This window comes from Elephantulus edwardii, unplaced genomic scaffold (assembly GCF_000299155.1).
Source record: "Elephantulus edwardii isolate Elephantulus edwardi_28Jun2011 unplaced genomic scaffold, EleEdw1.0 scaffold00062, whole genome shotgun sequence".
Taxonomy (NCBI): Eukaryota; Metazoa; Chordata; class Mammalia; order Macroscelidea; family Macroscelididae; genus Elephantulus; species Elephantulus edwardii.
The window spans coordinates 7,925,351-7,938,751 of record NW_006399812.1 but is presented as its reverse complement, the minus strand read 5'-3'; positions in this window follow the sequence as shown (position 1 = coordinate 7,938,751).

Sequence of the window (13,401 nt, the reverse complement as noted above, 5' to 3'; positions counted from 1 at the left end):
ATCACACCTCATCAAGCTATTGTATTTTCATTTGCTTCCTATGAACCCAAACGTTGGAAAGTGGATAAAAATGACAGATGAAAAACCGTTGCCTTTGAATTATGGTCTTGGCAAAAAAAAGTATTGTTTATGCCGTGAATTATGAAAAGAACAAATAAATATCTTGAAGGAAGTGCAACCTGAATGCTCCTTAGAGGCAGGCATGGTGAAATTTCATCTCACTTACTTTGGGCATATTTTCAGGAAGAACCAATCCCAAGAGAGACATCAGTCTGGGAAAGGTAGAGGGTCAGTGAAAGACCTTCAGTGAAATGGATTTCACACAGTGACTACCGCAATGCATATGAACATGACAGACAGGAGGATGACTCAGTGTAGAGCAAGAAGGTCCAGATCTGTTGTTTGTCGTGTCATGAATCTTGGTGGACTTGATGACGCCTCACATCTCCTCTCCTCCCATGCAATTGACTGCCCCTGAAAACCCACTGAAGGGTCAGCTCTGGGTCTGTTGCAACTCTCCAGTACTGTAGAACAAAAATAGCACTGTCACATAGTTTCTGAGGCTGTAATCTTTATAGGGACAAATCACCAGGTCTTCTGCAGTCTTGCTGGTGCCTTCGAGCCACTTAGCAGGTGAGAGCTGAGCCTTCAGGACTCTCCTACCACAGGTAAAATACCTGCACTTAATGCCTTCAAGGAAAACCTTGGGATCTTGGGATAGGATCTTTCAGATCCTTCAAGCCAAAAGAATATGAAGCCAGGAGAAATGACTGTGGTAACCTACACTTAATTCAGCTAACTTTGTCTTTTCAAAGGAAAGAAGGTGTCTTTGACTCTTGTCTGCAGATTCAAATCTTATTTCACTGAAAAAAATGTTTTCAATACTATGAGAGATTTAACTTGAAAATGTTATGCCCCAAAGCCAGTTCCCCCCCAAGTCACCAAGGAGCCGACACCGATGCAAGGGCAAGAGGGAATTTATTTCAGATTCGAATCCGGGAGTGTTCCAAACCGTGCCCATACAACAGGGAAGATGGCCGCCATGGCGATTCTGGGCTGTCCTGCCTATTTAAAGGGGAAAGCCCGTGAGAACAGGGTGATACAGGATTGGCTGATTCAAAGGAACTGCACGAAAACAGGGTGATACAGGATTGGCTGATTTAAAGGAAGGGCGTGAAAACAGGGTGATACAGGATTGGCTGATTTAAAGGAAGGGCGTGAACGCAGGGCAATACAGGATTGGCTGATGTTTGGGTGGGGGCTCTTTTCCCCCTTTCCCCACCTCTTTCAGTTTACTGCTCTAGAGGCATATATATTTTAAAATGACATGTTGGTTACAAAATGGAGTCCCTCAAAAACAGATAAAATGTAAAATCAAGACTTGCCCAACAACAAAACCTGTTGTTTTGTTGGGTGTTGTCAACTTGAATATTATGGGAAGCCAAACTTTATACCAAATATTATATGAAAACCCTTGTTCAGGAATTAAAGGAATTACAAATTTATAAGTTAGGATTTCTCTGGTGACAGATCACAGAAAATGAGCTGTTTGTTCCCTGCAGACAGGAGACAGCTATGGCCCTAGAGAAGGAGTGTTACTTCCTGAGCTTGAGTTCACCCTGAGGCATAAAGGCAATCCTTATGTTGTTGTTGTTGTTGTTGTTATGTGCCGTCGAGTCGCCTGCGACTCATAGCGACCCTATGTACAACAACCCTAAACTCCGCTCTGTCCTGTGCCAATCGCACTGTCTCTGACACTCCCATCCCAATTATCCCAGTCACTGAATCAATCCACCTCATAGAGGGCCTTCCTCTCCTGCACTGTCCCTCCACCCTCCCAAGCATGATGTCCCTCTCCAAGGGACATAATCCTTATGGGTATACCAAATTCTTGCATTTGCTAACCCCTCCCTCCTGAGTCAAAGGGAAGGTTTTCAATAGAAAGAGCTTGGCTTCATTTACAAGGAATTCCTTTTATTATTTGCTTCCCTTGATTATCAATAAATACACAGAGAAACATGACTTGGGGTCTTCAGTCGAGAACTGCAGCCCCCCTGTTTTATACTCTCTGTTCTATCTCATTCCTGACTGTCTGATTATTAATAATTATAAAAGTACTTTACCCTCGGTCTGCAACAGAATATGATTTATAGGGACACTATGAACAACAGACCTGACGACCGTCCTATCCTGAGCCATGCTCATCATCTCTAACACACCTGAGCCCATTGCTACAGTCAATCCACAAGGTCTTCCACCCTTTTGCTGGCCCTCCACTTTTCCAAGCTTAATGTCCGTTTCCAACAAATAGCCAGCTCCTTTCTCATAATTCTTTTTACCTCTCACTCTATCAAACCCATTGCCTTTGAGGTGATCCTACTCATAGCCACTCTACAGACAGAGAAGAGCTGCCCCGATCTTTGCAGAGAAGCAGACTGTCACATTTTTCTCATATGGAGCAGCTGTTGGTCTTGAACATTCCAGTGAGGTTTTGTTGACAGGAAATTGCTTAACCACAGTGCCACTAGGGCTTCTCACAAACCCCACACAGCAGCTAAACCTCCAAAGTTTGCCTATGATTAAAATTCCCTGGGCTCCAAAGCCATGAGTAAGGCTAGCCCGCCCTGTGGCTCCTTTCGTGCCCATTTCATCTCACGCTGCCGCCACAGCCAGGACTGGATGAAGAGTATGAATTCTACTGCAACAGGGCACCGCAGGCTGGTCATCAGCATCAATCTCAGTCAGGGTCAGTGATGGCTGTCTCTATGCTGATCCTTCTGTCCCCAAAGCAGCCCACTAGCTTCCTCAAAGGCAGACATAGACTTCAGGGTGTGAGTCATTGTACAGTTGAAGACTTGAATGGCATGACAGGCAGGGGCCCTCTGTCAGTCATTACTGGACCTTCTTGTGAATGATTTTTCTGAGAGGTGATTGGGACTAAAACCAAAAAAGTGACAACTGTTGAGTCAATAGTGACACACTGGCAACCCTCCATCAGGTTCCTGAGGCTGTGGCTCTTAAAGAGAAGAGACTACCCAGCTTTGGATTCGAACTGCTGGTTAGCATTCAAACACTATGGCCCTAGAGCTTCTTTTATGGGCCAAGACAGACAGTGCATGTTCCAGCCAGGAGAAGAGAGCAAAGTGGACCTTTCCCACCAGGGGGAGGCTTGTCCATCCACGTTCCGTTGTTGACGCTCTATGTGGGCGCAGGCTGGGCCCGAGCATCTTCACCAGGAGACGCTGATAGCCCACATCCTCTCAGCTGCAATAAACGAAGGGATGCTAGCTCCCTGTCTCTATGGTTCAAGTCTGAAAACAAAGGCCAGGTCCGAATTTTGGCTTCACTTTGCCACTAGAGGGCAGCTTGCACTTTCAAAAGAGCAGCCTGCAGCCTTTTGTGGAGAATTGAGGAATCCTTTCACCATTGTGAGGCAACAGGCCCTGTGTGACCACCACCCCCCACCACCACCACCAAACAAGACGGAAGCCGACAAAGCCAGACTTTGCCTAGTGAAGTCAGGAGGCCAATGAGTGTGTAAGCAGAGCCTGGGACAACTGCAATCAAGGCCGGAGCTGCTGGTCAGGAGAGGATACCAGGCAGAGTTGTCTGGATTCACCATCTGTCTGCCACTTTGTCATATTGTGGTGACTTGCATATTTCTATGATACTGGGATCCTTATCACTGGCATTTCCAATACCAAGCGGTTCCCCCATGGTGAGTAGGTTTCAGTAAAGCTTCCAGACTAACACAGACTGTTGTTGTTAGGTGCCATCCAGTCAAACATGAATCATAGCAACGCTGTGAACAACAGATCGGAACCCTGTCCCATCCTGTGCCAACATCACATCTCTGACACACTTGAGCCCATTGTTTTAGCCATGTTAATCCACCTGGTTGAGGGTCTTCCTCTTTTTTGACAATCATCCACCTTTCCAAGCAATTGATTTGGATTTCCTCTCCAAGGAATACTCTTTCCTAGTATACTCTGTCCAAAGTATGTGAGACGAAACTTTATCACAGGTGCTCCAAAGAGCACCCTGGCTGCACTCTCTCCAAGACAGATTTGTCCGTCCTTTTGGAAGTCCATGTGATAGTCAATACTCTTCTCCAACACCACAATTCAAAGGCATTGATCCTTCCTCTATCATCTCTGTTCATTTCCCAACTTTCATATGCATATGAAGCAATGGAAAGTGCCATAGCTTGGGTCAGGTGCACCTTTGTCTTTAAACTGACATCCTTGTTCGTTAGCACTTTGGAGAGGTCCTGCATAGTAAATTTCCCCAATGCGATACGTTCTCTGACTTTTTTTCACTGCCATTACCATGGCTATTGATTGTGGACCCAAGTAAATCTTTGACAGGTTTAATCTTTCCTCCATCTATCATGATGCTGCCTGTTGATCCAGTGGTGAGGGTTTGCGTGTTCTTGAGGTTGCGTTGAAATCCACATTTAAGACTGTAGTCTGATCTTCCACAGTGCATGCTTCAAGTCTTCTTCATTTTCTGCAAGCAAGGGTGTGCTACCTGCATAACGCAGGTTCTTGGTGAGTCCTCCTCCAATCCTGATGCCACAATTTTCCTCATATAATCCAGCTTCTCCAATTATTTGCTCAGCATACAGATTGAATAGGGTATGGAGAAGAGACAACCCTGACTCACACCTTTGCTGAGGTTAGTTGTTGAAAGCAAATGCTCATGCTGTCACTCACTTCAACCTGCCTGTAGCTTGAACTCACAGACGTACACCTGCCCCCAATGTCACGGTGGCTACTTCTTTCTGTTCAAATATCTTCTCAAAGAAGCTTCCTTGATTATCTTATCTAACATCTGGTTCCTGCTCACCTTCTGCTCCTCTTCCAGGTTTTCTTTTTAATCATATCAACAAATTACTTTTTAAAAAATTTTTATACATTGTGTTTCACACTATTCTTCATTCACATTATGTTTCATATAATTATTCCCACTTTTTATGTTTTATAAAATTAATCACCATTGGACTATGCCCACCGTTACTCTGTCTTCTCAGGTTCCCACTGTATCTTTCCCATGTCTTTTACCCCCTCCCTCTACCCACCAAGTTGTACAGTCTTGTGATTTGGGCCCTACCTATCCTCACCCCTCCATGCTCAACTCCTTCCACCTTGGGTCCCCATACATGTTTTACTAGTTATCCTTCTATTTGTACAATAATGGTCTTATGTAGTATTTGTCCTTACTAGTTTGAGTTATTTCATTCAGCATCATGCTCTTCAGTCTCTCCATACAGAGGTCTACATACAGAGGTATGTAGTATTTTTCAAAATCATTGCTCCTGAGTGCTGCATAGTATTCCATTGTGTGAATGTACAATTTCTCAACCCAGTCAGTTGTGGTTGGACATTTGGGCCATTTCCATGTTCCTGCTTTTGTAAATAATGCTGCTGTGAACAGCGGTGTACAAATCACCATTTGTGTGTTAATATCCTTGGGGCATATTCCTAATAGTGGAATAGCTAGGTCATAAGGAGTTTCTATGTTCAACTTTTTTAGGCAGCCCTAAACTGCCTTCCAGAATGGTTGTACCATATTTTCACATATAGTCTTGTGGCCTCAGAATCCAGTTCCATGTCTGACACTGGAGGACTGTCCTCAACCTCCAAAGAAAGCCTCACCATTCTCCTAAGTGGATCAGGAGAAAGGATCTAGGCTCAGATTATTACTAATCAATAATCATTTAATAAAATAATTTGGGCCCCTCTTATAGGGAGCTCTGGTGGCCTAGTGGTAAGAAGTTGCATTGCCAACCCAAAGGCAAGCAGTTTGATTCTACCAGTTTCTCCATGTGTGAATGATGGGCAGACTCCTCCTGTACAATTTATTGCCTCTGCAAACCCACTGGAGGGTCAGCTCTCAGATGGTCTGACTTGATGGTACATGACAACAACTTATAGGCATAGCAAGATGGGACGGAGCAGGAGAGGGAGAAAAAGAGTACCAGGACAGCAATTCTGCCCCAAGCAGCTCCAGACCCAGTGGAAGAGAGAAGCAGGAGGTGGATGTGAGAAGTGTCCAGAGAGGTGGGCACAGAACAAAGACCTTGTTCAAGAAAGAGGGCACATGATAGACTCAAGGATCAGTTCTCAGAGAAGGTGAGAAGACATATTGAGATGAGACATATAGCAAAGGGTTAGGAAGTTACTTTGGCCAAGGGAGCAATGGAGATAGACCAAAGATACAACCCCCAGTTTTCCTAGCATCCCTGGGGTTCTGTGATCTGGAATGAGACCTCCCACCCAGGCCCCTGCAGCCTCTCTCCATAAGAGTCTGTCTGTGCTCAACGCTCAGAAACTGGCCCAGCTTCCTGTGCTTGGATTTGTCCACTGACTCAAGATCCTTCTCCCTGCTGCCGTGGCACCGGGAAAAATGGGAGCAGAGCTCCTGCCTCAATGACCTTTAACTAAGCTCCCAGACATCTTACTGTGCACTCCAAGTCAGATAAGCTGCCTGCATCGTGTGCGAGTCGAGACCCTCACTGAGCATCTGCCCTGGAGACTATTCATAAGAGATGTCACTAGGACATGTTAGATGCTTGCAGTGGATGGATGACAACAGGAAAACAAAGGAAGTGATTAAAATATTAGAATTTCTCTGTGGTCCCAGTTCAAGCAACTAATGTACGCTAGGTGTCTAATGCTTTTTCTGCTGAGCTCAGGAGCACTTCTCTTACTGTGGTCCCCTCTCCTACTCATTATTATGAGCATCCTTCTTGTCTTTGAAAATGTCACCCATCCTTTAAGGTTTAGAGCAAGTCTGCCTGCCCCAGGGAGACTACCTAGAATGTTCTCCTCTGAACTTACTGTAGTCATTAGATCTAGTTCTCAAAACTCAAGCCAAACCCCCTGCCATGGGGTTGGTTCCAATGTTACTGACCTAGTTTCTCAAGACCATAAAACTTAAAGAGAGGAAACTGCCCATCTTTCTCCCACAGAGCAGTTGGTGGGTTCCAACTCCCAGCCTTTTGCTGAGTAGTACAACACAGTCTAGACTACACCGTGTCTCTCTCTCTCTCTCTCTCTCTCTCTCTCTCTCTCTCTCTCTCTCTCTCTCTCACTGACGTGGAGCAGGAACCGACTCATAGCTGGCCCTCTAACGGGTGTTCAGAGGCTGTACATCACACGGGAGAAGATTAGCAGGGAATTCAAGCCATGCACCTTTGGGTTGGCAGCACCTTACTCACTAGTATACCAGAGCGTCCCAAACCTACCTCTAGATCTTGTTATTTGATGATTTGCAAATGTACCGTATATACTGAGTGAAATTAGTCACAAAAGGGAAATAGATGATCCCACTTGTATGAAATACCTGGGATAGGCATGTGTGTATAGAGAGAAAAGCTTATTAGTGGTTATCAAAGTGGGAGTAGGGGGAAAGAGAAGTACTGTTTAAGGGACACTGGGCTTCTGGGACGGGAGATGGGAAAGCTTGAGCACAATTAATAACGATGGGTGAGCTGTCTATGAATATAACTAACGTCACTGAATTGTACAGGTGAGGACTGTTGAAATGGCAAATGATGTAATTTTAAAACACATGCATGTATCATTCACTATATTACAGATTAATTTTTCTATCTTTTAAGTGTAGCAATTGCTTTCTTTTGTAAACCTATGCATATTCCTTCACATACCTATCAATCAAAATGCTATTCTTTGTCCAGGGAGGGCCTGGGGTGGCTGAGGGCACAGCCATACACTTCTTCTTCCAGGAATCCCTCCCTCCCAGGAGTGACCCATGCAGAATCAGACCAGCAAAGAGCCTCATTTATAGCAGAGAGAAGGCGTCTGCTGTATCTCAAGCCTCATCACTTGGAGCATTACTGGCTTGGCATTGAACTCCTGGGTCTGGATTTGTATTTCTGTCACTGTGGACAACAGCATGAGAGGAGGATATGGGGACAGCCAGGGAGCCACACTTTCCTCCTTGCTGGAAGGGGCAGGCATGCACATCTTTCTCTCATTAATGTCCCTACTGAGAATCTGAGTTCACAGATACAATTAGCAGCATGTGTCTCAGTAATTCAGTATCTGATGTTGATCACTAGGTCATTAACCTTCACTCTGCTACACTCATATTTGACTCAAACAGATCTGTTACCAAGGCAACCAGAATATTCTGGAAAGGGCTAGAAGAAGCGAGTGCAGGTGCATGGAAGGAGGAGGGAAAGATGTTCTAGACCTTGAACTCTGAGTTTCATCTGAATTTTAAAAAGAAATTAAGACTGCAAGCTTCAAGCTAGTTATGCGCAATTCCTGGGCCTCAGTTTCCACAAGTGAAAAAAATGATACATTTAAGCTACATGAAGATTTTTTTCCCCCCAAACTCAGCTTCAAGCTAGTTATGTGCACCTCCAGAGAGGTTCCAGGAGGGAAGTGAGGAAGGTGCAGACTTCCTTTCCCTGGTCTTCTTGCTCCTCTACCGGCTTTTTAAAATGTGCCTTTAATTTTGTCAAGAACATATACACACATTCGTGTTGTTAAATATGTAGTTAACAAAGTTCCTTTGACTATCTCTCCTAATTCTTGTCCCCCACCTGCCCCCAAGAGGTACCTTATGAATTCAGTTGGTTCACTTGTGCTTACACACGCACACACACACATCCTTGGAAAATCACCTGTTTATGTGATTTTTTTTTTATTTGGGTTATTTCTTCAACAAACAGCAGCTTCAACAATTTATTCGTCCACCTACTCTCTCTTCTTTTTATTTTATTTTATTTTTGTGTGTGTACCGTCAAATCAGATCTGACTGGTACAAAAGGAGATTGTCCCTCCTTCGTCAGCAAAGCATCTGGTGGACTCGAACCACGTACCTCTGAGATTACAGTGCAGCTTCTTGCCATTAGGCCAGTAGAACTTCCTTTCCACCTACTCTTTCAACAATATCTCTTAGCGATACTTAAAAGGGAATGATGGACAATCCTACCTCATTTTTAGTAACTGTCACCAAGTCATCCCATTGTCAAGGCTCATGAAATACATCAATGTTTCCCACATCCCCGCAGCTGCTCTGTTTTATTTCAAGAACTCATCCTTGTAGTTGCTCTGTTTTATTTCAAGAACTCTCAAGCCCACATGTTGTTGCTGTTGTTTTGTGCTGTCAAGTTGCCTGCGACTCATAGTGACCCTATGTACAATAGTCCTAAACTCTGCCCTATCCTGTGCCAATCTCACCATCTCCGACACACCTACCCCCATTACCCCAGTCACTGAATCAATCCATCTCATTGAGGGTCTTCCTCTCTCCTGTGCTGTCCCTCCAACTCCCCAACCATGACGTCCCTTTCCAAGGACTGGTCCCTCCTTGCAACATGTCCAAAGTATGTCAGACGAAGCTTCAGAATACTTGCCTCCAAGGAGCAGCCTGCCTTCACCCTTTCCAGGACAAACCTGTTTGTTTTCTTAACAGTTCATGGCGTATTTAATACTCTTCTTCAACACCACAGCTCAAAGACATCAGTTCTCCTTCTATCATCCATAATCATTGTCCAGCTCTCTGATGCATCTCAAGTGATTGCAAAGACCATGCATGGCCTGTGTCAAGTGCACCTTAGTCTCCAGACTGACAACGTTGCACTTCAGCACTTTAGAGAGGTCTCTAACAGCAAACTTTCTCCTTGCAATATGTCTTTTAATTTCCTGGTGGCTGGGGCCAAGAGTGTTGACTGTGGAGCCAAGCAAACCAAAACTGTGAACATAGAATGATAATAAAGAGCACAGCCAGTAGGTAATTTAAAAAAAGGAATCTCCTGTCCAAGGGGAATATCAATATCATCTGCCATTTATGTGTGAGTATCAACAAGATAAAAGTCCAAGAGGAGAGTTTCTGTCATTCCTAGAGGTAATACCTACCTCTGAGTAGCATGTGTTACCTTTTTCGCTGGTGCTGTGAGATCTCTCCTGAGCTCGGGGCACTGTAGCTCCCATATGATCACGCATAGTGTCTATAGTTTAATAACTCTCTTGTGGATGCAACCTGGAGTGAGCCCCTGGCTGAGGGTTTTCAGGTAAGAAGAGGAGACATCACAGAATAGAGCCGCTCATTGGTTAGACCACTTGGTGGCCCAAATGGGAACATTTTGTTAAATTTGGAAAGAAGATTCCAAATTCCAGGCCACAGGATCTGGGATGACCAATTAGGAAGTGGGGGATGAGAGAAGATGTACCTCCCTTGTATGTTCAAACAAAGTTCCTCAGACTGTCTGAGTCAACCTCTCTTGCTATTCGGTGGCAAATAACAAAAACAGACCAGTCAACTAAAGCAAAACTCAGCAAGCACAAGCTTAATAGTGGGAGTGCAGCTCGGAGAAGGACGGGATTCCAAAGGACCATGATTTGATAAGGACAGTTCCTGGGGCAATTCGGGGTTTCAAGAGAGCAATCTCTTTGAGGTACCTCCTTAAAAAGACTACTTTAAACTCTTTCAACTGTTACTCTAAAGTCTAAGTTCTGCCCCACCCAAGCTATGGTATCTTTCAGTTGCTTCCAATGCATCTGAAAGTTGGACCATGAATAAGGAAGACTAAAGAAGAACGCCTTTGAATTGTTGTCTTATAAAGAGTACTGAATAGCCCATAGACTGCCAAAACCAAACTCATTTGTCTCAGGGCAAGTGACACCAGGGTGTTCCTTAGAGGCAAGGATGGTGAGACTTCATCTCACATACTTGAATCTTGTTGTCAGGAGAGGTCAGTCCTTAGAGAGTTACATCATGCTGGGAAAAGGGGGAGAGACAGAGAAAGAGAAGAAGACCTTACAAAGTTGGACTGACATGGAGCTCTGGTGGCCTACTGGCAAGAAGCTACACTGCAATCCCAGAGGTATGCCGTTCGAACGCACCAGATGCTCTGCTGGAGAAGGAGGGGCAATTTCCCACTGTACCAGTCAGATCCGATTTGACGGTACACACACACAACATAATAAAATTAAAAAAAATTTTTTTAAAACCCCAAAGTTGGACTGACGAAATGACTGCAACAAGGGGCCCAAGCATATGCCTGGGAGGATGGCGCAAGACAGGGCAGGCTCAGTCGGATGTCCATGGGGTCAATGTGAGTTGCAGTTGTTTCTATGGCACCTAACAAGAACAACCTCAAGAATGATCTGCTTCCACATTTTCCCTTCCCCATGCCACCTGCTCTAGACACAAATTTCTGGTAAATTTTAACTGACCACGAGCACTTCCCTTGGCTAGGGGAGAGACAGCTCTACCAGTTTCCATGAGGAGAGGGTTAGAAAAGAGAAAATCAGGTTGCACCGCATGCTGGGAACAAAGAATCAACCTATTAAACAAGTGTTTTACATCATTGACTAACTTCAGTGCCCAATAGAGACTGAGTAAAGAGGAAAAAGAAGAGAGGAGAAGAAAGAAGAAATATAAGAGGAGGATAAGAGGTGGCATAGAAGCCAGTAGAAGAGAGCCAGGAAAGAAATGTGGAAGGGCCTCATCCTAGGCTATGGCTCTTGTCCTATGCAGCCTCCGGGTTCTAGGACCATTTCATCTGGAAACAGTTCTGGTCATCAGCCCAGTCCCTGACCCTTGAAAGATCATTCCGTTTTTGGAATTTCCTTTGCTTTTAGTGTGTTTTACCTGAAGACAATATTGCAATGTTACGCCTTCCCACAGCCTCAGGATAACAGGAGAGACAAACATTTCCCAACTTGAAATACAGACAAGCAGTGTGTAATTAACTTCTATCAAGCTGTTTCCAACTCATAGCAAATCTGTGGACAACAGAACAGAACACTGTGAAGTCCTGGGCCATCCTCACAGACACTGCTCTGTGGGAACCGCCTTTTGTAGCCACTGTGTTCACTCATTTCATGGAAGGTTTTTGGTCTTGCTGGTACTCTACTCTACCAAGCATTAGGTCGTTCTGCCCCTGCTAATTATATGTTCAAAATACATGAGATGGAGTCTCACCACCCTTCCCTTTAAGAAGACTGGAGTTGTACTTCTAAGCTAGATTATTTTCACTTTTTTATGTTCCATGTTCTTCATCAACATCATGATTCAAATGCATCAATTCTTCTTCAGTCTTTCTTATCATTGTCTAGCTTTTGCACGCATATCAGGCTTCCAAATACACCATGGCTTTTTTGAGTGTGTAAAAAAAATCCATAATTTTTCAGATTTTCCTTTTTGTTTGCAATTATATAAAAGTTGTGTAACAGTGAAAAACAATGTGGTATTTTTTTAAAAAAATATACCAACCCAACCAACCAAAAAAAGAATAACTACATGAATCCATGATTCCACTTCTATTTATATAAAGACTTGAAAGAAGGAACGCAGCCACTCACACACCAGTGTTCACTGCAATACTTTTCACAATAGTCAAAAGATGGAAGAAACATGCAGTGTAAAAGTTACATAGTAGACAGTTTCATCAGTTACAACAACAAAAAAGAGTAGGTGCTGAAATTGTTTATATAAAACCAAATATCTCCTGGCTAGGTTCTTTGAAGCTTTACTCAGAAGGTTTCATGAGACATCTCAGTTTATAGTCTTAATAGCGGGTTTATTATATCTGTTCCACCTCTTTGTTTATATAGTATATCATTCCTGAGGTCATAAAAACTTGCAAGAAGGCTTCCACAGCACAACAATTGGTCTCTACTCACTTGGAGCAACAGAAAAAAAGGTCAGGAATAGAAGGAAGGTATGGAACGTGTGACTGATTTCCTTTGCAGAAGAACTGGATGGTACCCAGCTGCCATCGCTAAATAATTTAACCAAAGATTTCAGGGATGAATACTGATCAAAACGGGGTAAATTCAGACAGAATTACAAATTATCATGTACTCCAAATTTTCTAGATTCAAGAAAGATGAACGAACTCCTGAAACTATGGCCCCAAGGAAAATTTTTAACTTTAAACCACCAACTTGAAAGATCAGACAGGAAGCTTAGGGGCAGTGAGTTTATGTTAATGAAGGAACAACTCAGAAAAGGAGGGTAAGAATAGCTGCATTGCTTGAAGAAAGTATTTTCACTGAGTCGCCCATGTAGAAACTACGAAATTAGTGTATGTGCTGTTGGGTATACTCTCAACAACAAAATACACATATGTGTGACCTGCATATTTTAATTTGTAATCAACAATTTATGTCACAAAAATTCTTCAAACATGTAATGGTAATGTTTGAAGAATATTTCGTCTCTTAATATTGTTATTCATTTACTGCCAATGGTTAGGAGCTTGATTCAAATTTTTATTTTTAATGGAAAAGTAAAAGAAAAGATTCTTTCATTGTTTTACAAACACTCCCGCAGGTCCCCTCCACCATGTAGCCCTCGCTCTAGACTCCTGTGATGACAGAAATACCTAGTCACATATCTCTTTTAAACAGTTTTCTC